Here is a 21811-nt window from a genome sequence, read left to right on the forward strand (position 1 = left end):
TAGAACAGGCCTATGACCTTGCGAATTAATGAGCAGTGCCTTCAATTCTCATACAGGTCATTTAAAAATCAGACCTAAGTCACGCCCCAGACAGTCATCCCAAACTAATTTTTCTTCAACCCTAAATACTCAGTAAACAACTTTGTTGGACACTGTATTAGTCTCTATCCTATTGGTAAAACTAAAACCAATTTTTAAGTGGCCATTTTTTTCCCTCTTTTGATTTCTTCTAGTAGTTTAATAGGCAACAAATGAACCCTCTGAGATTCCTTCACTGTGGAGGTTAGCATGTCCTGATTTGGGGGGACATTAAAGAACATTTGCTAGTGGAAAAAAGTGAGCCACAAAACCTGCGAACACCAAACCTGATGTCACACCGTGTGCCACAGGATTTATTTTTATTGAGATGCATTCATTTGGGCTCCTGATCCCCTCACTTACCCACCTTCCCCAGCCAGTTTTATAACCACATGAGATCTTTGATATCCCACAAGAAGGTGGGAGCATGAACATCTGCCCCTTCCCAGACCACAAACAGCCAGGGCTGCACTGTCTCCATGACTACTACAGACTGATGGTCAAGGAGATTATCAGTGACTATATTTAGGTCTAAGAGCAGGTGTTTTTACTCACTTGAGACAGGATTTTCAAAGGTACAAAAGCTACTTTCAGCCCAGACGCTCTCACTAAGAGAATGCAAACAAGCCTCCAGTGCCGGTGGTGAATAGGCAGGCAGAAGGTCTCCTCACTGGCCCCCACCCCATGGAACAAGGACACCACAAAACCCATCAAGAGAGCTGACTGCGTGAGTGGGACCCTGCCATGAGTCTGGGCATAATCTGCTTCTGCGACATTCCTTCCAGCTCAATTCTTCAGAAGCTCTTGTTTTTCAGAGGTGGCATTCCTCACAGGATGTGGAACCATCAGCTCCCAAAAGCAGGTTTTGATGCAGCAATTGCTAGAGATTTGGCCTAGAAAAGCAGGCAGCTGTCTAATAGGAAAAAGACGATCAGACAATCAGTGGGGAAAGGCTCAGGGAGGTCTGAACCTCAGCTAAGTCTCACCCCTCAGACGATCGCCACTTCCACTAACCCAGAAAGCTGGCCAGAGACAGATGGGGCTGCCCTGGCTAGTGGGTGGCATGGGGCATGGGTCAGGACAGCACCACAAGGTCAGTCAGCCAGTCAGCACTCACCTATGCACCTGAAGGTTCCATGATCTGAACTGGATCAATTAGCACCCTGAAACAATAGGTAAGAAAGAGAATCCCAGGCTGAGAACACTTGTGGAGAGCCATTAGAATTTCACTTCCTCCTATGGACTAGCCCAGCCATTTCCAATAATCAAGTCACAGGATAAACATATTCTGTTCAGAAACATTTTATCTTAGGTGTCAATTATGATAGCACAGAAGTCTATGATGTCACACAGGCTTTGCTGTGCAAACAGGCAGTGAGTAGCAGTGGGGGAGAACTTGGGGTGAGAGCCTCAATGCAACCCCATAGCTAAACATCAAGCTACACTGGTGACTGAATCACACCCCCTCCAGGGAGTCCTGGCCAAGATGTGATTTTGACTACCAGTTTATAGTCAATTTCAAGGATGTCCAAAGAGGTCTTTTCTCTGCTACTTTCGTGCTGGCTGGTAGCAAAATCTTCCACTGATTTCAGGGAAACAAGCAATATGGTCTGAATCAATTTTTTTTAAACTTTTTTAATGTTTATTTATTTTTGAAGGAGAGACAGAGCATGAGCATGGAGGGGCAGAGAGAGAGGGAGACACAGAATCCAAAGTAGGCTCCAGGCCCTGAGCTCTCAGCACAGAGCCTGATGTGAGGCTTAAACTCATGAGTCATGAGATCATGACCTGAGCCGAAGTTAGATGCTTAAGTGACTGAGCCACCCAGGCGTCCCTGAATCAATTTTTTTAAAGCCCATATCCAAAAAACCAACCACTAAATATTTTACTGTGTTTTTGAGCTTTTTATTTTATGTTTTCTTTGCACATCTATCCAGCTTTCCCATGAGAGGGGTTAAGTTTCTCTGAGGAAAGTATCGAAAACACAGAGAAGTCTACAAATATCACACAAGCAAGGCAGGAGGATCCCAGGGGCTGAGCAAGTCTTCTCTGGAGCAGCTCTTTCTTGGCTTCCTGTCGCTTTTCCATTTCAAATCAACACACCTTGTTTTGTTGATTAGCAAACACTCCAGGAAGACAGGTGCCTGCTGTTTCTCAGCTCAGGCTCTCCTGCTTCTCCATGATCACTGGCTGGAAATTTCAGGTGGGAAGCAGTGAAGGGAAGATGGCCAGTCTGAGAGGAAATCATACTCAGGACGGTGGCAGGCATATAGTAAACATCCAATAAATGGTGACAAAAAATTTGAATAAAAATTAAAAAGAAATTGTGATCCAGGTATAAGATGAAATAAGCCACAGAAAGCCCAGCCTGCATCTTCTCCCCCTGCTCACTAGACAGGCACCAGATAGGGTTCATTGCGAATTACTTTGTCACACAGTCACACAGTCCTAACTGTGTCCTAAGTCTGTGGTTTGGTTTTCCCTGGGCAGGTATGCCGTGCCTGGCCCAGCATCCCCAGCGAGGGAGAGATAAAAGCTGTGCCTGGCCCAGCATCCCCAGCGAGGGAGAGATAAAAGCTAGTAACAGCAGGAGTTAAGTCAGTGAATCAGGGCTGATCCCCCAAGGAAGTTCCAGACACCAGCCAGGGAGGCCTGGAGGCAGGCTAAGATGCTGACAGCTGCTTAGCACCCATTCTGCATCCCTGTGGAGCCCACACTTCCATGGTGTCCTGTGATTATTACGACCAGCTCTGACTTGCCGTCCTGGGCTTTGGTTGCCAATCACAGGCAGCCTCTGCTCATGAAAGTCACGAGGCTCTGAGTTCCAGGGGAGGCAGCAGAAGCAAGAGGAAAGTTTCCCTCTTGTGGCAACCAGAGGCTTTCTGGGCAGCCCTACAACCCATGACCACCCCACAGAGTTGCCTGTCCCTCCACATGCAGCTTCCTGCTTTCTGAAGGATCACCCTTCCCATGCCCAGGAGATCCCAAGGCGACCAGAGACTCACCCTCAGGAGGACACACGTCAGGTGTTACAGCATAACTTATACCCCCTCCACATCTTCCTTCTGACTAGCTACATGCTGTCCCAATTCGCCATCTGAAATCCAAACCACATACACCTTGGCAGGGAGGTGATGGCAGGGGTAGAAGAGGAGGCTTGGCCCCTCTTCCCCCTGGCAAGGAACTGAACACACTGGAGGGAAATGTCTGCTATGCTCACAGCATTTACTTCATTCAGTGTTGGGCAGATCTGATCTTTGAGGCACTTCAATTTGTAACCTATTAAGTATTTCATCACGTTCTCTTCTCTAGTGCTTCATTAATTTTCTGTACTGCCAAGAATTCTCTCTCTGTGCAGCTGGCTTATGAGTCCCAGTTACATTTTGCTTTTTTGCCATGAGACAGTGGGACTTAACCAGATGACTTTTCTTGAGTCTTGGTCCCAATTCTTAAAATGTGCAAGTATTTTGGCAACTATATTTCTCTGGTGCTTAGAATCAGAAGCAAGGGGCAGCTGGCTTTTCCAAGGGTTAACATGAGTAAATTGTAGAGCATAGCCACCCAAAAAGAAACCCCAGAATGACGTGCTCAATACAGCTGTGAAGATATATCAACATTTTGTTGGAGGACTTCCCTTTATTCCACCAAGGGAGTGGCAAGGTTATCCAATTTGCTGCCATCATTCTTGATTTGTGATAGTCATTCTATATCACTTCCAAAAAATTATGAATGAGAACTCAGAAACCCAATTCCATCCCCAGTAGCCTCTCCCAAGACCCAAGTTAAAGAGAATCCATTGTTTGACCCCTCTGGCCTGCCTCTGAGGCACACACTTCCAACAGCCTCATTTCAAAACCCCAAATATGGCTTCTATGCCATGTGTTTATATAAGATAACAGCATCATGGAGTAAGGAAAAAAAGCTGTTGCCTGGAGATGGAGTGCTTGATAATTATCATCACCAACATCACAGCATGTTTAATGGCTTAAGAAGTCCTCATTGGACATCTGTCCAAAAAAAAAAATCCCAGAGGAAAAAAACCAACCCCATTTTACTACTGCATCAAAAAGAATAAAATATCTGGGAATAAAATTAACCAAAGAGGTAAAACTTCTGTATATTGAAAACTGTAAGACATTGATGAAAGAAACTGAAGAGGACACAAATAAATGGAAAGACATGTTGTGCTCATGGATTAGAAGAATTAATGTTACTGATTTATCCAAAGCAATCTACAGATTCAATGCAATCCCTGTCAAAATTCCAATGGCATTTCCACAGATATAGAATTATAAATTTATGAAACCATAAAAGTCCTTGAATAGCCAAAGCAATTTTGAAAAGAGAAAGCTAGAGGCATCACATTTCCTGAGTTCAAACGATATTACAAAGCTATAGTAACCAAGACAGTATGGGATTGGCATAAAAACAGACATATACATCAGTGGAACAGAACAGTGAGCCCAGAAATAAATCCACCAATATAAGGTCAATTAATTTACAACAAAGGGGGCAAGAATATGCAATGGGGAAAGGACAGTCTCTTCAATAAATGGTGCTGGGAAAACTGGACAGTCACATGCAGGAGAATGAAACTGGACCACTTTCTTACACCATACACAGAAATAAATTCAGATTAAAGACCTAAATGTGAGACATGAAACCATAAAACTCCTAGAAGAAAGTATAGAGTAAAGCTCCTTGACATCAGTCTTGGCAGTGAGTTTTTGGATTTGACACCAAAGGCAAGGGCAACAAAAGCAAAAATAACTGAGTAAAAAATAATAAATAAAAGAAGGAAAAGAAAGAGAAGATCATTTCAACAATCAGGACTCAGGAATCTCGATTCCATATAAAAATTGTTTAGGGAAGATGAATCATCCCAGCCTGTTACTCTTCCTCTTTCTTTTTTAACATCATAAAAATCAGCAAGAGTGAATATTGAAGGAAGTCCTTCCTGGAGGGCCAACACTTGAGCTTCCCCCCACTTGCTGCTCCCTCCCCATCGTCCTTTGCACTGTCCAGCTCCCCCACAGTGGTAGCCAGCACTGAAAGCCAGAGGAAGCAGGGTTCTGCTGACAGGGAGTGAAGACACTCAAAAAAGGAAAGCACAAAAGTCAGATTTTTCATCTTTCTCTTAGAAACACTGATTTTGTCTTTATAAAGAGGAGCCTAGCAGCAAAAGGTATTCTCCTGGTGGGGGCAGTGGGTGTCTCTTTTTTGGTCATCTATTTCTTCCCTCTACGTACCCAGGACTTTTACAAGCTACACAGTTTTTAACTTTTGGGTTTGTCTGGGTTTTCTTCAAGCTGGTCATGTTTGTGTTTGGCTCCTGCCCTCTTCCTTAATGGGTTACCCCCTCCCATAAATCTAACAGGAAGCCCTGTCTGCTTCCTTGACATGTATTTCCTATTTAGAGGTAGGGAGATTCCTTTAAAAAATAACAAATCCCAGTGCATACAGGGAACATCACCCATAGGAAGGGACTCAGCTCAACCACCTTCCTGACAGATCACCTTCCTGACTTCCTGTCGACTAGTGAGAGGCCCCCATCAGACTTGGGAAGAATTCAGGATGATTTCATTAATAATACATTCCACTATTAACTGATGCTGTTGCTAAGAGAGTAGATCTTAAAAGTTATCACAAGGGAAAAACACTGTAATCAGGTGAGGTGATGAATATTAACTACACTCATTGGGATAATCATTTCACAATAATACATACACCAAATCATTATGTTGTATATCTTAAACATACACAATGTTATATATCCAGTATATCTCAATAAAACTGAAAAAAATATTGATCAATGCTTTTATCCATGTCTGCCCATAGACAGTATGATTTTATTATTTTTAAGTTTCTTTTTTTTTTTTTTTTGGAGAGAGAGAGAGAGAGACACAGAGAGAGAGAGAGAATGGGCAGGGGAAGGGTAGAGAGAAAGGGGGACAGAGGATCCAAAGCAGGCTCTGTGCTGACAGCAGAGAGCCCAATGTAGGGCTCTAACTCATGCACTGTGAGATCATGACCTGAGCTGAAATCAGATGTTTAACCAAGTGACCCACCCAGGCACCCCTGATTTTATTCTTAAGTCTTATAAATATTTTGTAGTTTTGCAAATTAAAAGTTGATGTTTACACACATTTGTAGACAAATTGGATCACTCACAGTAACCTTTACCGCTCAGCGGATATAAATCACCCCTGTCCTTAGCAGTGTGGCTACCTGCAGCATTGGTCTTTAGCTCTGAATATTTGGAGGATGATTAAATAATGTGGGATAAATCTCACTGTGGCTCTCATACATGTGCTCACACATTCACTATTCTTTCTTGTTTTTTTTAATTGAATAAATCACAATTTAGTTGTCCATTCTACTTTTGATGTACATATTGGTATGTTGTTAATAAAGCAAGCTTCAGGCCACATCACCACTCAGTAACCAAGGGAAGGAAATGCCTGAAACAAAACCCTCCTAAATCTATTTCTACATTGGCTCCTCAGCTACCTTTTTGAGTGTGAAGGACTCAGAGGCTGTGCCTGCCCTACCTGGAGCAGTGCCATTCATGCAGCCTCAGTGTTGGGCACACAGGCACCCTACCCGTCCCCAGTAGTTTAGGGGCCTCACTCGATTTGGGAAAGTGACCAGAGCTGAAGACAGAGAGGAAGGACAGATTAAAGATGCATCCAAGGAAGCATTTCCAAATGTAGGTGTCACTTGTCACGTCCTGTAGTCAGGAACAAGTCTCTTCAAGTCAGAGGATTCTCCAGCTTCAAGCAGCACCTTGGTCTCACGCACTAGAAGGATCTCCTACGACACATGCACACACAGGCTGATGCATGCGCACACACACAAAAGCATGCTTCTGCACTCTGGGACCTGGCAGGTCACTTTTACTTTTTTCAATACTCACAAATATTTTAAACTGAACACATTTGGAACTGGGAGAGATCTGTGGCCCAGCTCCATGGTTTCCACCCTGTCACCCACCTGCTGATATTCCTCACGACCCTCCAGATACCACAGACTAATGCTTATATGCATCAATCTACTGTATTAAATAATTTTTCATTTTTATTGATGAAAAACCTACAGCTGCTCATCATAACTTCTGACTATAATCAGATAACATGTGGCTAAAAATTCAACCCGAAGCGAAGGAACCTTCTGTGTCAGGGTCAGCCGCCTCACTGCAGCAAATGCAGACTTCCCTGGCCCCATGTACATCATAAAGGAGAGTAGGCACCCTCACCGCCTTTAATGGGACCTGGGCTTTCAGGGACCCTGGGCCAGGCCACTGGCCTCAAATAACTTCTCATTTCACAGACAAAGCACCCAAGTCCCTGCACTGGGACATCTCTGCCATTACAAGGTACAGGGTATGGGGCTCAACGTGAATATCTGGCTGATACTTAGAATTATAGTGTTTGCTTCCACCATCTCACTTTTAGAGATTTTATTTATGTGAAGAGAAAGAGTGATTAGGGAAAGTCCACTTTTCTCCAATTTTGCTGTATTTTGTTGGCTTTTCAAGTGATTGCTTTTGGGCAGCTAGTAAGCACTTCTGTTAGCTGCCATAGGTCCTTGCCTCCATTTCTTTCTGCCTGGGGACTTTAAGTCCTAACACATAGCCCCTCTCCATCCCTTCTTTCCACCAACAATCCTCAGAGCTTTCTTAACTCATACTTCTCAAAAACAAGAAAACATAAGCAACCCCATTTCAAAAAGCCACAGGAGCCACAGTCCAAGCAGCCAAGCCCCTCTCCAAGGAACAGGCCTTCTTGCCAAACTGCATGGCACCTGAAGTGCAAAACATGACACTATCCACGGTGCAACCACCCCCCCTTAAATAAACCCTAGATTTCTTGCATGAATGATTTTTCCAGGAAGGGAGTGTGAGATGTTTAGAAACATACTGCCAAATGGTAAGTGGAGAAACTATGCATTAGATCTAGAAAGCCCAAAGAGGGTAAGGTTGGGTTGCTCCAGCCCAGGCTGTATGGCTCTCAGCAAGCTCCTCAACCTCCCTGTGCCTCAGTTTCTCATCCACAGAGTGGGGTAATAATGCTGACCTGGGGGTGCTGGGAAGGGCACTGGACATGGCAGGCACAGAAAGCACATAGGAGGCACCCGGCACCCGCAGGCTCATTGTGCATGCCTGCATCATCTCCTTTATAAAATTCACCACCAACAAGACTCCTGACTTCCCACTGGCAGCCTGAGCACCCTGGGTTCTAAATTCTACCTTGAGAGCTTATAACTAAGTGTAGCATTGGCCTTGAGACTTCATTCATTAAACAAATTCACCCATCGTTTATCTACTGAGCCTCAACTAAGTGTGGAGCCTGAGGGAGAGGCACCAGGCTTCCTAGTCTCAGCCTCTGGGAGCCTGAGCTGTAATTTCTCCCCAGGCTGACTAAAGCCCCAAGTGAAGTGTGAATGACTAGTGTGAGTGACTAGCAGAAAGGTTCAGTCTCAGGTTAAGTGAGCACCCACCAAACAAGGGAGTCTGGGAATGTCCCAGTGCTTTTGCCTATACCCATCAGTTCCGAGGCAGGCAGCAAGCAGCTCGTCTCAATGTCTGAGATGATGTCTGGGTGGGCAGTCAGGGGCTCACCAAGCCCATCTCCACTGGGAGGAGGGAAGGCAGTGGAAGGGCTGGGATGGAAGTGGGGCTGGCTGAGGTCATGAGAGGGCAGGGGCTGTGGGGGATGCTGTTTGTACTCCAGGCCCTGCAAGCAGAGGCTCCATGGACTGGCCATAACCTCTGCCCAGGAGGCCCACCCTTCTCCCGTTTCAAACCACCCCCTCCCATGTCCACTGCCTACTATCTCAGGACAGGGCGTCACCCAACAGTGACCACTGACACTGAAGAAATGGCGAAAAGAGGCACAACTCTAACAATGAAAGCCTGGCGATTCTGATGATAACTCAGGCACCTGAGATGCAGGGAGCAGAATTCAGCAAGGGTGTTTTGTCAAGTGCTACAGCATGTGCCAAGGGAGTTGGTGCCAGGGTGCTGGACAGAGTGGGGTGTGTGTGCACATGTGTGTGCAATGGACTGTGTGTGGTATGTGAATATGTGTGGTGTGGTGTGTGTGTGTGTGTGTACATGTGTGTGTGATAGGCGAATATGTGTGGTGTGTGGTGTGAATGTGCACATGTGTGCGATGAACTGTGTGTGTGAATATGTGTGGTATGTGGTGTGTGTGTATACACACGTGTGTGATTGTGTGTTGTGTGTGAATATGTGTGATATGTATTTGTATGTGGTGTATATGTGTGTGTGTGGTGTGTGTGGTATGTGTGCACACATGTGTGTGATAGTCTGTGTGTGATGTGTGAATACATGTGGTGTGTGGTGTGTATTTGTGTGTAGTGTGTATGGTGTGTATACATGTGTGTGGTGTGCGTATATGTGTATATATGTGTATATGTGTGTGTGGTGTGTATACATATGTGGGGTGTATGTGTGTGATATGCGGTATGTTTTTGTGTGTGTGTGTATATATGTGTGTGTGTATGGTGCATGTGTGGTGTGTATATGTGTGTGGTGTGGGGATGTGTGTGTGGTATGTGGTGTGTATATGTGTTTATGTGTGTGTGGTACGAGTATATGCGATGTGGAGTGTGTGTGTGTGTGTGTGTGATGATGTGATGTGTGTGTCTGCCCATGCCTGATGATTTCTGTGATGTCCAAGAGGACAGAAGAAAGGCACAGGTGGAACTGTGACATGTGGGTCCCCTAGTGTAGGCAATGACATTTGTCCTCTTGGCCACTCAAGAGATGGTGCAGCTATGGAAAGCCTGCATGCATCCACCAGCAAGCTGCTGGGGGTGACTTCCAGATCTACAAGAAGATTCCTATCTACGCTAAAAGACTGGGGAAACAAAACCTAGGATTAATCTATTTCAAGCTAGTTTTTCCTGACAAGAACTGCCCAAAACTCCACTCATAACTCAAAGTAGGTGACAGTTGGAAAGCCAGGGCATGTGGCAGCCACCATGCAACACTGTAAAACCCCATGCTTGCTGGTGCCATCTCTAAGTGACCCAGGGACACTGCATTGAGGACAAGGCCACAAGGCCACTTTGGACACTGGCACCAGATGTCTTGTCAGAAGGGGTAGAGGTGAGGTCCATTCTGCCGAACCAGGTGGGCGCTGGTCTGGGCACTCAGCAGTCTCTGCAGAGGATTTCCAAATGCAGTGGTGGGGGCCCTGCTGTCTTAGGGAAGAGGACCAAAGGCTCCCTGCAGGACAGTCACACCCATTCCTAGAAAAAGCACAGGCTCTGAATCAGGGACTGTGATCTGACACTTCTGAGCAGGGATGCCACCTCCCTGGGCATCAGCATCCTGGCAATGGAGGTCAGTGACCATGCCACTTCACAGATAAGAACACCTAGGACAAGGCCGGACACGAAGCAGTAAGCCCACAAACACCACTCAGTCATCAGCATCACCTTCCTGTTTCTCCCCCAAGATGGGCCCTGACCTCTAAAAACAGGCTGAGTGAAATCAGGGTTCTGGGTGGGGTTTGTTTTTGTCCTAAGTTGGTGGGCTTGGGTATACATACATGAAAGTTTCGGGATCTGGGCAGGATGACCACACCACACACTGGAGCACAGCATGTCTCCCAAATGTCAACAAGGAGGGAAGAATGAGCTCTCAGGATACCAGTGAAGTCTAGGGATCACCGAAGGTCTCCTCCTGCACTGCAGCTCTACCTGCTAGCTCTTAGCACATAGCAAACAGGCCAAGTGAGCAAGCCCACACAGGAGAAATCTGCAAAGTGATGAGCCTGGAGGGTAAGGGGAGAAGGTCTGACAACCCAGTCCAGACAACATCCGGTGCTACAGATAAGAGGCAAGGGTTTGCCACATGCTACAAACACATGCAGACCATGTCCATGCCTCTGAATGTCATGCTGGGTTGAGGAAGACAGTGAATATTTAATCTGAACAGCCCTGGGTGCTAGAGTTCTACTTACTGCCAGAGTGACCACAGAGGCAATCTACCTGCAGCCATGATGAGTGCTGCTTTGGGGAGGGGGAGGACAATGAACTTCTCTTTTCTGGAGAATCTTCTCCCTGCTTCAGTGGGGAGCTGACCTGAGTTATCTCAGAAAGCAGAAATATCCAGTCCACTCACCAGGATAGGGCCAAGTTATGTCTCAATTGGGCCAAAAGCACATTTTCTAGTATGTCAAAGCCATTTCTAGCTAACAAGCTCTAGTTCTTTCTCTTGGCTCCTGGAATCTTGGTGGGCTTTTTACATGAAGCATTCTGATAGCAAATAAACTCTTAAAAAATATACCTATTCATGTATAAAAATTGAGTCTCTAACAAAATCATCTGGGTCTACTGATACCGACTGCTTACTCCATGGTATGGGCACCAGATCACTGGAAAGCCTACTGGGACACATAGGGATAATGTCGAGGGAGACAGGGAGCACTCACAGACTCAGGGGACAGCTGTGTTGAGGCAGATGGAGGAGCACTAACAGACTCAGAGGATGCATGTCACAGACAATGTGAGGCTCCTAAATTCTCCTGACCAGGTCCTGACATGGCACAGCTGACAGCCCCTTCTAGCACAATCTCCTCCCTGGGAAGCTTTCCAGGGAGAATGAACTAAGTCTATCAACCCACTTTGTTCAAGCAGTGAAAACCTTGAGCAAAGTCTCTACTTAGCTCCTCATATAAAAAAAATAGAGAGAGAATGAATCTTTCCATGCTTCAGCACTTTAACCCACAAGAGGCTTTTTTTTAAGTCTCCATATTCCAGCCATTTAATTACTCTTTACAAATCTCTGCAGTGATGAGACATGAATCAGCCTCAGATCCCAGGCTGCAAGGGAAGGACCTAGATAGGTTCACCCATCTACAGAGAGTGGGGAGCCATAAGAGGCCACTGGGGCATCAAAGCAGGGTGTGATGACTGACCTCCGAGCTTCTGCAATCAGGCTGGGCTGACCCATGTGCTGTGAGGAGCTCCTGGTCCTCATTATAATGTCTATCTGGTGCTTCTGAATAATGGTCATCTGAGACACTGATCCCTCACATTTACAAAACCCATTAGGCAAGCAGTTGCCCTGTAAGTTTTCAAGCCTCAGATATCTAAATGCAGAATCTTAATGATGATGGTCTTCTTTAAATAAGACTTTGTTTAAAAAATACAACTGTAACCTCAGCAGGAAAGACCTTAGCACTATGGCCTTTCCTCACCGAGGTCCAGAGGCTCCTTAGGCTTGTGCATTCTTGTTAGCCTGTCAGGGAGGATCCCTGGCTCACTTCCTCCTGCTCTTGCTGTGCTCTGCCCTGCTGGGGGACCTGGTTCTTATAGCCCTGTGGCCTTTTCTCCTGATCGAATAGAATAAAATGCTGCATACTCATTGAAGGATTTTTAATACACATCACGTGTCAGAATGTCTCTTGTGTCAGTACAGCCCGGAGAATATAACAAAGAAAGTGCAAACCCAGTGGCCCTTTGAGGCCTCAGTTTCTCCACTGTAAGTAAAGGGTTAGAGGATCTGGTCTTCAGGGTGCTCCCAGCTCCCAGACACTGTATGAGTCCATAAGCAAGGCCTGGGAATGCCTGCCATTTAACTGATTCTCAATGACCCACACTACTTAAACAAGACTAGTAACTACTAAATGCACAAAATAACATGCACTTTTATAAAAAGGGGATTTCTTATCCTCCACAGGCAGGGCTGTGATAGAATCACAGTAGTGTTTGGGAGATCTCAACATGTAAAGGACAACAGTTTCTTTGCCCTCAAGGCAACTAAAATCTAGGGAAGAAATGGGAGGGGAATACTTGAGAACTTTGAACAGTCTTGGAGTAAACAAGGTTTTTAAATAGATGTTACAAGGACATATATTTTCACTGGCAAGTGAACTTCCCAGTTAGTTAGTGTCACAGGTACTCAGGAAGAAATAGTTACAAATTAGTGTGTTGTCCAGACAGAGTTTACAGATGGAATTATTAGAGCTTGGAGTTCTGTTTTATTTCTTATCCCATAATACTCTCAAGGGAAATATACCTTAGTTCTGTCCAGAGTCCCTGTACCACCACACACTGAATCCAGCACTTGGGCAGAGTGCTATCTTGCTGGGCTCCTTCCCCCTTCTGTAGGATGGGTATCATCCACCCGCCTCCCATGGAGATGTCTAAAGATGCAACAGAGTGATGCTATAGAACTGTTCCGAAACGTGGGGTAACTGTGTGAGGAGGACAGTCACTAGTTCTCACCCTAGACAGGAAGCTCTCAACTCCTGGTCCTACATGAGGGTAGACAGATGGACCATGACCAGTGGCCTCACCCAGGACTTCACTTACTTCACCCAGCATTTAACTTACTGCAGTCTTTGCTCTGCTCAGGAAGCTCAAAGAGAAACACACTGTGCATCTGTCACAGACAGAGAAAACCAGAGGCCCCCAGCCACTCTCTGGGTGTTCCTTGAAAGCCAGGTGGGCTACCTCACAAGACATCTGTGCAGGGTCACTATGGGGTGGGGCACAAGCCCACAGGCCCCTTCCTGAATCCAAGCCCAGCCATACACTAATAGGTGTCATTCATTGCCCAGGCCTGCTCTTGCACCCCTCCTATGCCTGCCACACTGAAGCTGGCCTGAGCTCCAGGTGGAGGACTGACTCCATCCAGTGATATATGTTTTTCCTGTTATAGCATCACCCACCCACAGTGGACTGCCCCCTTCCTCACAGCGGTTTCCAGCAGTATAAGTCTGTGTGATGTAGCATGGATTTCAGTCAATGGGCGTAAAGCCAAACAACACAGACATGACTTCCTCAGGCTGAATGGACAGAAACCCTCCATCTGTGGGGGATGCACACACATCCACACAGCCAGTCGGAGTGACCTGCATCTCTAAACAAAATAGGGAAGGAAGGAAGCACGTGGATTTTGTCATGTGTGATGAGCAAGGGTATGTTACAAAGGGGCTTCCTGCCCACTCAGCAGGGTCCTAACTTGACTTGCTCAGCCGGGGTGGGGGTTCACCAGCGCATACACTGTCAAAGGCCAGATAAGACTTCTTGCAATCCCACTCACTTCTACCTGAATATCCCTCCCCTTTTGTAAGCATCTGCTGGTGTTGTCCTGCTTTCCAGCTGCTTGCTGTGGCTAGGAGGCAGCAGGGATTATAGGTACGTGCCTTGGCCAAATGAAGACCCTTCCTGACGCATTTTACTGCGCTCTGCTTCCACTACAATGAAAACAAACGAAATGCCATCTTCACAACTGATGAGCACTCCTGCTGCCTGCTGTTCAGCAAAATGCTAGCATGCAGGCTTCCCTGAGCCCAGAAAGGGGACAATCACCTCTTTTCACCTCTTCATCAGTGCTTTGTTCTACACGGCAGGAAGAACCATCAGCAAAGGGTTCTGTCCCTCTATCTACAGCACTCCAAATGAAAGACTGCTCCCTGGGCTTGACTCCCAGATCTGTGTAACAGAGCAGAGAATGTCTGAAGGCCTGCATGGTGCAGTGCCCCACACTGTACAAGGCTACTGGGCACGTGTAAGCAATCCCAGGCCAAGTCCTATGCTGTTGCCCTCCTCCCTATTCCCTACCCTATGGATGGCTGCGAGCAGCTTCTCCCATGTGCTTCCTTTGTCCCTAAATGACCCATCAGTTCTCCTATGGGTCAGAACGTTACATGCAAGATGTCCTCGTACCCATTTCACACATGAAAATACCAAGCTCTAAATGTTAAAAAAATTTTTTTAAGGGGAAGGCACCTGGATGGCTCAGTCTGTCAAGCATCAGACTTCGGCTTAGGTCATGATTTCATGGTTTGTGAGTTTGAGCCCGGTTCGGGCTCTGTGCTGACAGCTCAGAGCCTGGAGCCTGCTTCAGATTCTGTGTCTCCCTCTCTCTCTACCCCTCCCCACTCACACTCTGTCTCCCTCTCTCTCTCAAAAATAAATAAACATTAAAAAAAAAACACACAAAAAAACCACCGAGCTCAACTGCAAGAGCACGGAGCTGAGGCTAAGCCCAGATACGCAGGTTCAGAGGCTGGCACTCTTCCACCCACAGTCCCTACCAGGCCCCTGAGCCAATGAAAGCCGGCACCATCTGCTCTGCCTGGGTTGCTCTCTGTTCCCAGAGGGCATGGACCTGGAACCAGTGCCTCCTGGGGGCACCTGGGCCCAGGGCTCTGCCCTCAGAGGCAGAGCAATAATGACCCACACAAGGCTCCATGGGGCAGTGTGAAGAATGAAGGAACTTCCCTGAAAGTGCCTTCTGAACTTCATAGCATCAGACACATGTGAGTGGTGACAGCAGGATACCCGCTCCTTCCCTCCCAGGAGCCCACAGAAGCTCTTCTGGTTCTGACTCCCCCAGACAACACAGGGGAGTTTATCTTTCCAGCTTCCTAGAGAAGCACAAGGCTCTGTGCTGCCCACTCTCTCCTCAGAGCCTGTGGGAGGAGGATCAGAGCTGCCTGCGGCACTGGCCCTTCGGGTGGGTGTGCCTATTCCTGCACCCTTCCACTGTCACAGCCTGGCTGCGGCTGCCTCAGAGTTCTGTCTCATGACCTGCCATCCCAGGCTGTGTGGGATGGCTTACCCACCAGCTGCCCTGCCCATTACTAGATCCCACCTGGTCCCACAGCATACTGACCCTTCACCTGGGCCCCTCAATGGGGCCCACTCAGCCCCCTGACCAAGGTCACATACCCTCTCATTCTCCACACCTGGCATCCCAGCCAAGGGTCAGCAGAGACTGTGCACCAGCCCTGGAGTTCAGGCGACAGTTTGCATGGTTTTTCCACCAGGGACAAGGCTAAGTGACAGGGTTGTCAAGCCTAGTTAGTGCACTGAAAGTTTATAAATAACCACCAGGGAAGCCGCAGGAATGCATTTACTACCAAGATGTGCTGAGAATTTAGAAAATGAAAAGACCCTAAAGAACCCCTCTGCTTTAGGCTGAGGTCAACATTGCAAGCATCTCTATACCAAAAAAACATTCAGGGTACCACTTGAGAAGGATCTCTCTGGCTGGGGTAGGTGGGGGAGAGAATATAAGCAGAGAAAGCTCTCAAGGCATCCAAGAACACAGGTGCCTCAGCCTGGGTCCTTGCTCCTCTTGGTATATCACAAACAGGGCTCAGACAGTGCCCACTGCCCTCCGTCTAGTATTTGGCAGTGTCAAATACTAGAAGCACACAGAGCCAGGCATGTAGCCCTAACACAGACATCAAGGGGGGCTCCATTTTGATACATAGCCCCTTCGACAGGCACCTATTTGAACCCTCCATGTAACAAAAGTGAAATGAACAAAATCAAAGAAAAAAATTCTTCTGTAGGCAGAAAGAGCAAGTATAGAAATCCTTCTATTTTAATTTAGCTCATATTCTCCTCCCTGCCACCAACTTCTCCCACATAAAGCGCCTCTGAAACATGGTAACTCCAGGGCATTGTGAGAAAAAGTGCTCTGTGAACACTCTCTTAGGATATCGTAGCTTGGCCAATGTATCACTGTGTCATACTGCACAGGGGAATCATAACAGAGAACCCACAGGAACCCCAGCCTGCCTGCCCTCTTTGTGGGTTTTTAAGACTCCCCACAACACAAACACAGCTCTGAGTGGTGGTCCCAGAGGGTGTCAGAGCCAGGCCTCTGTCTGCAGGCTCTGAACCAGCCACAACATTATCTCAGGGCCCAAGAGCCTCCTCTGTCAGACCCCAGAGGCTATAGAAGCCCAAACACACTATTTGAGAATTGAGCCTTATGAATCCCCTGACCCAGCTTTTGTGATTTAGCTTGAACTGCATGGGTATGTCGCGGCTATCATTTACGATCTGGCAGCAGGTGTGTATCAAAAATCTCATGATGAAGTCACATGAAAACCAGATCCCCTGCTAGCCCAAAGCTGTCTCCCCCTTCTGAAAGCTGCCTTTACCCGAAGGTGGATGCAGAGCCATCCTCCCCTGGCCACCCAGGTAGAGAGGGCATGGTGAGCATGGGATGGACAGAATCAGGGAAAGCAGCAGCCTCAAAGACAGTCTCTCTGCAATTTGTTCTTAAAGGCAAAACCCCAACCACAGGATATGGTGGTTGAATAGCACAGCCAATTAGCTCTATGAGAGCAGCTCCCCAGGCAGTCAGAGCTCAGAAGATGCCTTCACCAACCCCCAGCCCAGTCCAGGCCACCAAGCCTGGTCATGTGCCTGCTCTGACCTGGGAGTACCCATACTAAGAGCAGCAAACAGCAGAACAGCTTGCTGGTTTAAATTACTGTGTACAGTCTTGCATTTGGACAAACCAGGACCTTCTGACAGTCACAGCTCAGCCACCACAGCTTAGCCAGAGTAGGGCTCCCAGAGGCAGGAGGCAACCAGCTGCATCAGAACAGGATCACATGTGGTGGTCTGCTCCACATCCCAACACAGGAAACTAGCCTACAGGAATTGCCATGACTGCAGAGACAGCTAGTCACCTGTGCTGGACAGGACTACCAGTGAGGACTGGAGTGGTGACACCATGCCTGTGTCCCTCAGCAGCACACGGTTCTCGCCAGCTGATAGAGTCAGCCTGGCCTTGACAGCAGTGAGCTGAGGGCAGGAGGAAGGTTCCCCAATACCCCAGAAGGAATAGAAAGCCTTCAGGCTCTCAGTTTCCAGAGACCCTCACTGAAATCTTGGTTCACTAGATTTAGCACTCCTCTTGACTTGTCAGCTTCTTGCTCTTGAAAATTTGAGCACAATCTCCTCTGGTTGTCATACTGACCTGCCCAAATAATATCCCTTCAGTAAACATTCATTTCACCCCCTGCAAAGGATGCCTGGAAGTCTTGGCACTATGTATTTGTTTCTAGGGGTCATTAAGGTAAATTTATCCTTATATAAGTATAGGTTGATGGCTAAAGTCTTACTAGCCAGCAGCTCCTTGGTGTTTCTAACAGTTGAGCCAAATCAGCACCAGGCTCTTTCCCTTTCCCTCAATCTGAAAGTCTTTATAAGAAGCCTGTTTCCAAAGGGCAAGCAGATTCCTGGGGTCCAGGGACAGCAAGGCTGCTTGAGCCACAAAAGAGAAAGTACTCACATGTATGTGTGTGTGCACAAGCATGATGCCAACCAAAGGGGGAAAAGTCTCCCAAAATGGTTGGCACAAAAGCCAAGGTGATGGGCTTCACATTGGGCCTGGGGGCAGCCCTGACCCTGGTTTCAGGATGCAGCATGCCGTTGTTTATGGGGACTCATCTGGGAAAAGGGGTTTCCAATACAATCTCCACCTGAACTGCGTCTCTGTCTCCTTTACATAAAACATATTCTTAGTCTGGGTTTCTGCACTTGGGTTACTTGCTTTTTTGGGAAACTGAGATAGGGGAAGCTCTAGCTGTGTAATTCAGGAAATGGATAACATGCCAGAAACTTTACAGAGTACACACCATGCATGGAGAATGAGAGAGAACTTTCTTTAGGAAGCTAGTGGCAGGCAGAACCATCCTGGCCCCAGACAACTCAAGGAAGAAAGTAACACTAGCTTTGCTCCCCTCAGGCCACCCCTCCCCGACTGCCCCCGGCAAACCACCTCCGGCCCAGACATAGGCTGGTCCTGCCCCCTCCCTGCGGGCACTGCACAGACACAGGGCAGCTGCCCTTACAGGGACGCCTCGAGGCTGCTTCCTTTCTTTCTTCTTGTGAAGCCCACAGAGTTGAAAAGCAGACAGTTGATTTATTATTTCCTTGTCACATGATGGACTGAATGACTTGATTTAGCCTCTCCAAAAAGGATTTATCTTTGTGCCCACGTGGCACACACACAAAAAAACAACTCCTGGCCCAATGGGCATTTTCCCAGGATGTGAACAGAGACTTTGGAGTGGACAAGAGGGATTCTGGTGGTGTTGAGGCTGCCACTAAGTGGATGGGCACATTCCGAGAGGACTCAGGTGCAGTGGAGGTCAAGCGGGGCAGTGTGAAGGGAAGAGGTAGTTTAAAACCTTCCCACCAAGAAGAGCTGCTGGTTCCCTGCAAGGCTCCATCCATCTCCCTTCATGAATACGCATAAAAATACAGTCAGTGGATGGCAGCTGGTCTCTGGGGCAATGGGACACAAGAGATGCCACTGTCTGTCTTCCGGCACCTAAGGTACCTTGAAATAAAATCCTCCTTTGCTGTTTTCTCTAGTGGTTCACTCATCAACAGCTTGAAGTTTTCCCTTTCACTGAATAAAGCTTAACTCCATCCAGAGAAAATGAGAAAAAGAAAAAACTATTTAGGAGATAAAATTTAGGCCGTCAAGACTAAGAAGAAAAGTAACAATAAAAACCAAGGCACAATCCTCTAAACAAATTCTCTAGAAGCTCTCAAAGTCCCAACACACCCAGATCCAAGGGGTCCCTGGGCTACCCACACCCAGGGACCTGGCAGCGCCTGCACCGTAAAGTATCTGCGCTTCAGATACTTTCCTGTTTCGCTAAGGGAGTCCTTTCCTCCACATTTAAATAAATCATGAGCCTGAATCACTTACGTTCCTTCCAGCGATGACAGTGCAACGTCTGCATCCCTAATGAGATTAAAATCCCATTAAATTGGCATGTCAGAATGCCTTCGGAGCTCACCTCAGGACTCCTGCAGCAGCAGCAGCAGCGGCCGCCTGGATTCCTGGAATTATGCTGAGCCAGCACTGGTGGGGCAATGGGCTCCACGGAACTGGCAGTGTCTTCACAGTGTGGTGTCAACCTACTTTTTCTCTCATTCTCAGCTCAGGGAACATGCACTGAGGACGCGGGTGCTCTGCAAAGGCACTGAGGCCACAGCAGCACGGGCCACACCCTCAGTCTCTCCAGAGCAGCGTTTATAGGCTTGTGAGAAAGCTGGGTGTGAAACAATATGCAGTCACATTTGTGATCAGGAGAGAGAGGGTGGACAGAGAGTATGTGTGTTTGTGCACAAGCACACACAGCAAAGGGTAAAGGGTATATACCATTGGTTGCAGCAAGAAAATAAAGATGTTCTCTCCCTTCCTACCACTACGCCTCGATTCACTGGCCTGGAGCAGGGATAATTAAAGAGACAAGAAGAAAAACCAATTTAGTTGGCTTATTTCTCTGAAAACCTCTGCTATTAAAAGCACAAGCAACAGGCAGCTTGCTCCATGTTATTATGTTCATTAAATCAGTAAGGCGCACCCCAGCTGGGATTCTGGACCCAGCCACAGACAGTACTTAGTGAAAGCTACTATGAGGGCCTTCTACACTTCTGATCATTCCTTTGCTTAAAACAACTCAGAAAGTTCTCTCCAACAGTTCCTAAAAGTTGCCCAAATTCTTAGGTACATTTCATTTGACATCTTGTATTTATAGAGGTTATGGCATGTCTGATAAGAACTGTCGAGTTTATTTTGATAGGTATTTGCTAATTTTGTATCTTCTGTGGCTGATGATTTCTAGTTAGTTGACTAGAAATTGTAAATGTGTTCACAGCTTCACAGATATTTATATTGAGTACTAACATGAAAACAACCCGGAGATTCATTGCTAATGGCAAACTTGACAAAAATGAATATGCCCAATGCCCTCTGTTCTTAGAACAGCTTTACCCAAGTTTCATTCAATAAATGAGAAGCTGTCTACTGGGATCCTGGTATGGTGACCTCACTGAGAAACACCAAAATGGAATGAACACACCATTCTGTGGCCTCAACTTGCTGCCTACATTTGATAAGGTAAGAGAAACCCCACACACGAAGAAAGAACTACATGTGTGCACACACACATAATGGCACAGGCACACCGGCCTCTCCTTTAGCCTTGTGAGGACTGTGAGCTTGCACAACTCCTCATAAAGAACCCCCCTCTCCTGCTTAGGTCACAACTCTGACTCAGGGTCAAAAGTGCCATCTAAGCTCTAATGTAAATGATACTTACAGAGCCCCACACGGATGTTCAATATCCTTCCGGAGCACTTTTCTGGATTTTGAGACCAGAATGGGGTATGTGGTGAGTGCCGCCTGGCTGGGCCTGACCACGAGAATTATGACACAGAGAGAAAATACTGCCCTGGAGAGGCAGTGCCTCCCAAATCCCAGAGGAGACCCAATCCATTCACTGAAGCTGAATGTCCCTGAACCCCTGCCATGTACCTGGCAAATTCCTGGAAATCTAAGCTTCCATCATAGAAGATGCTCCATCTCACAGGAGAAGCAGCACATAAATAGACAATCACACACTGGGGGGCGGGGGGTGGTGTGCTGCTGAGACAGGGAGAAGCAAATTCCAGAAGAAAAGAGACAAAGACAATGATAATTGACCTGGCCTTCTTCTCATGGGGTCAAGGAATAGGTCATGACTTCTCTACCTGTGCCCTTACCTATGAACCAGAGTTTTAGGTGCAGTCTTGCTAAAGCCTCATTCTAGATGGAAATGGGCACTATCATTCATGGTGTCCAGAGATTGTTAACGCGGCTACACTGAGACACAAATTTTGCTAAAATCACAGCAAGTTTATTGCCGTGGTGACAGTGAGACCCATAACAGCATCTGCTGGGCTCAAGCCATGGAGGGGAAGCAACAAGACTTTTTAATATTAGAAACAAGGACTAACAATTCTAGATCAGTGCACAATCAGTGCACTTCTTACAATTTGACTTCTAGGGTCCTAACATAAAGAAACTAGATCCCAAAGATTAGCGATGGGGAATTTTTGAAGTATGTCCATATTCAAGTGGAGATCAAAGAAGCCAAAC

General features: G+C 46.9%; 1 protein-coding gene and 1 non-coding gene across 2 annotated transcripts in view; one reads left to right on the forward strand and one right to left on the reverse strand.

The window, feature by feature from the left end:
- SH3RF3 (SH3 domain containing ring finger 3) overlaps positions 1-21811 on the reverse strand; it is a 389906-nt gene that overhangs the window by 251905 nt on the left and 116190 nt on the right. The gene's annotated exons all lie outside the window — the stretch shown is intronic.
- On the forward strand, positions 21470-21604 carry LOC122467423. The gene has a single exon (XR_006292952.1). It is a non-coding gene; the product is annotated as a small nucleolar RNA SNORA1 (small nucleolar RNA).

Source organism: Prionailurus bengalensis, chromosome A3 (assembly GCF_016509475.1).
Source record: "Prionailurus bengalensis isolate Pbe53 chromosome A3, Fcat_Pben_1.1_paternal_pri, whole genome shotgun sequence".
In the NCBI taxonomy this organism is placed as follows: Eukaryota; Metazoa; Chordata; class Mammalia; order Carnivora; family Felidae; genus Prionailurus; species Prionailurus bengalensis.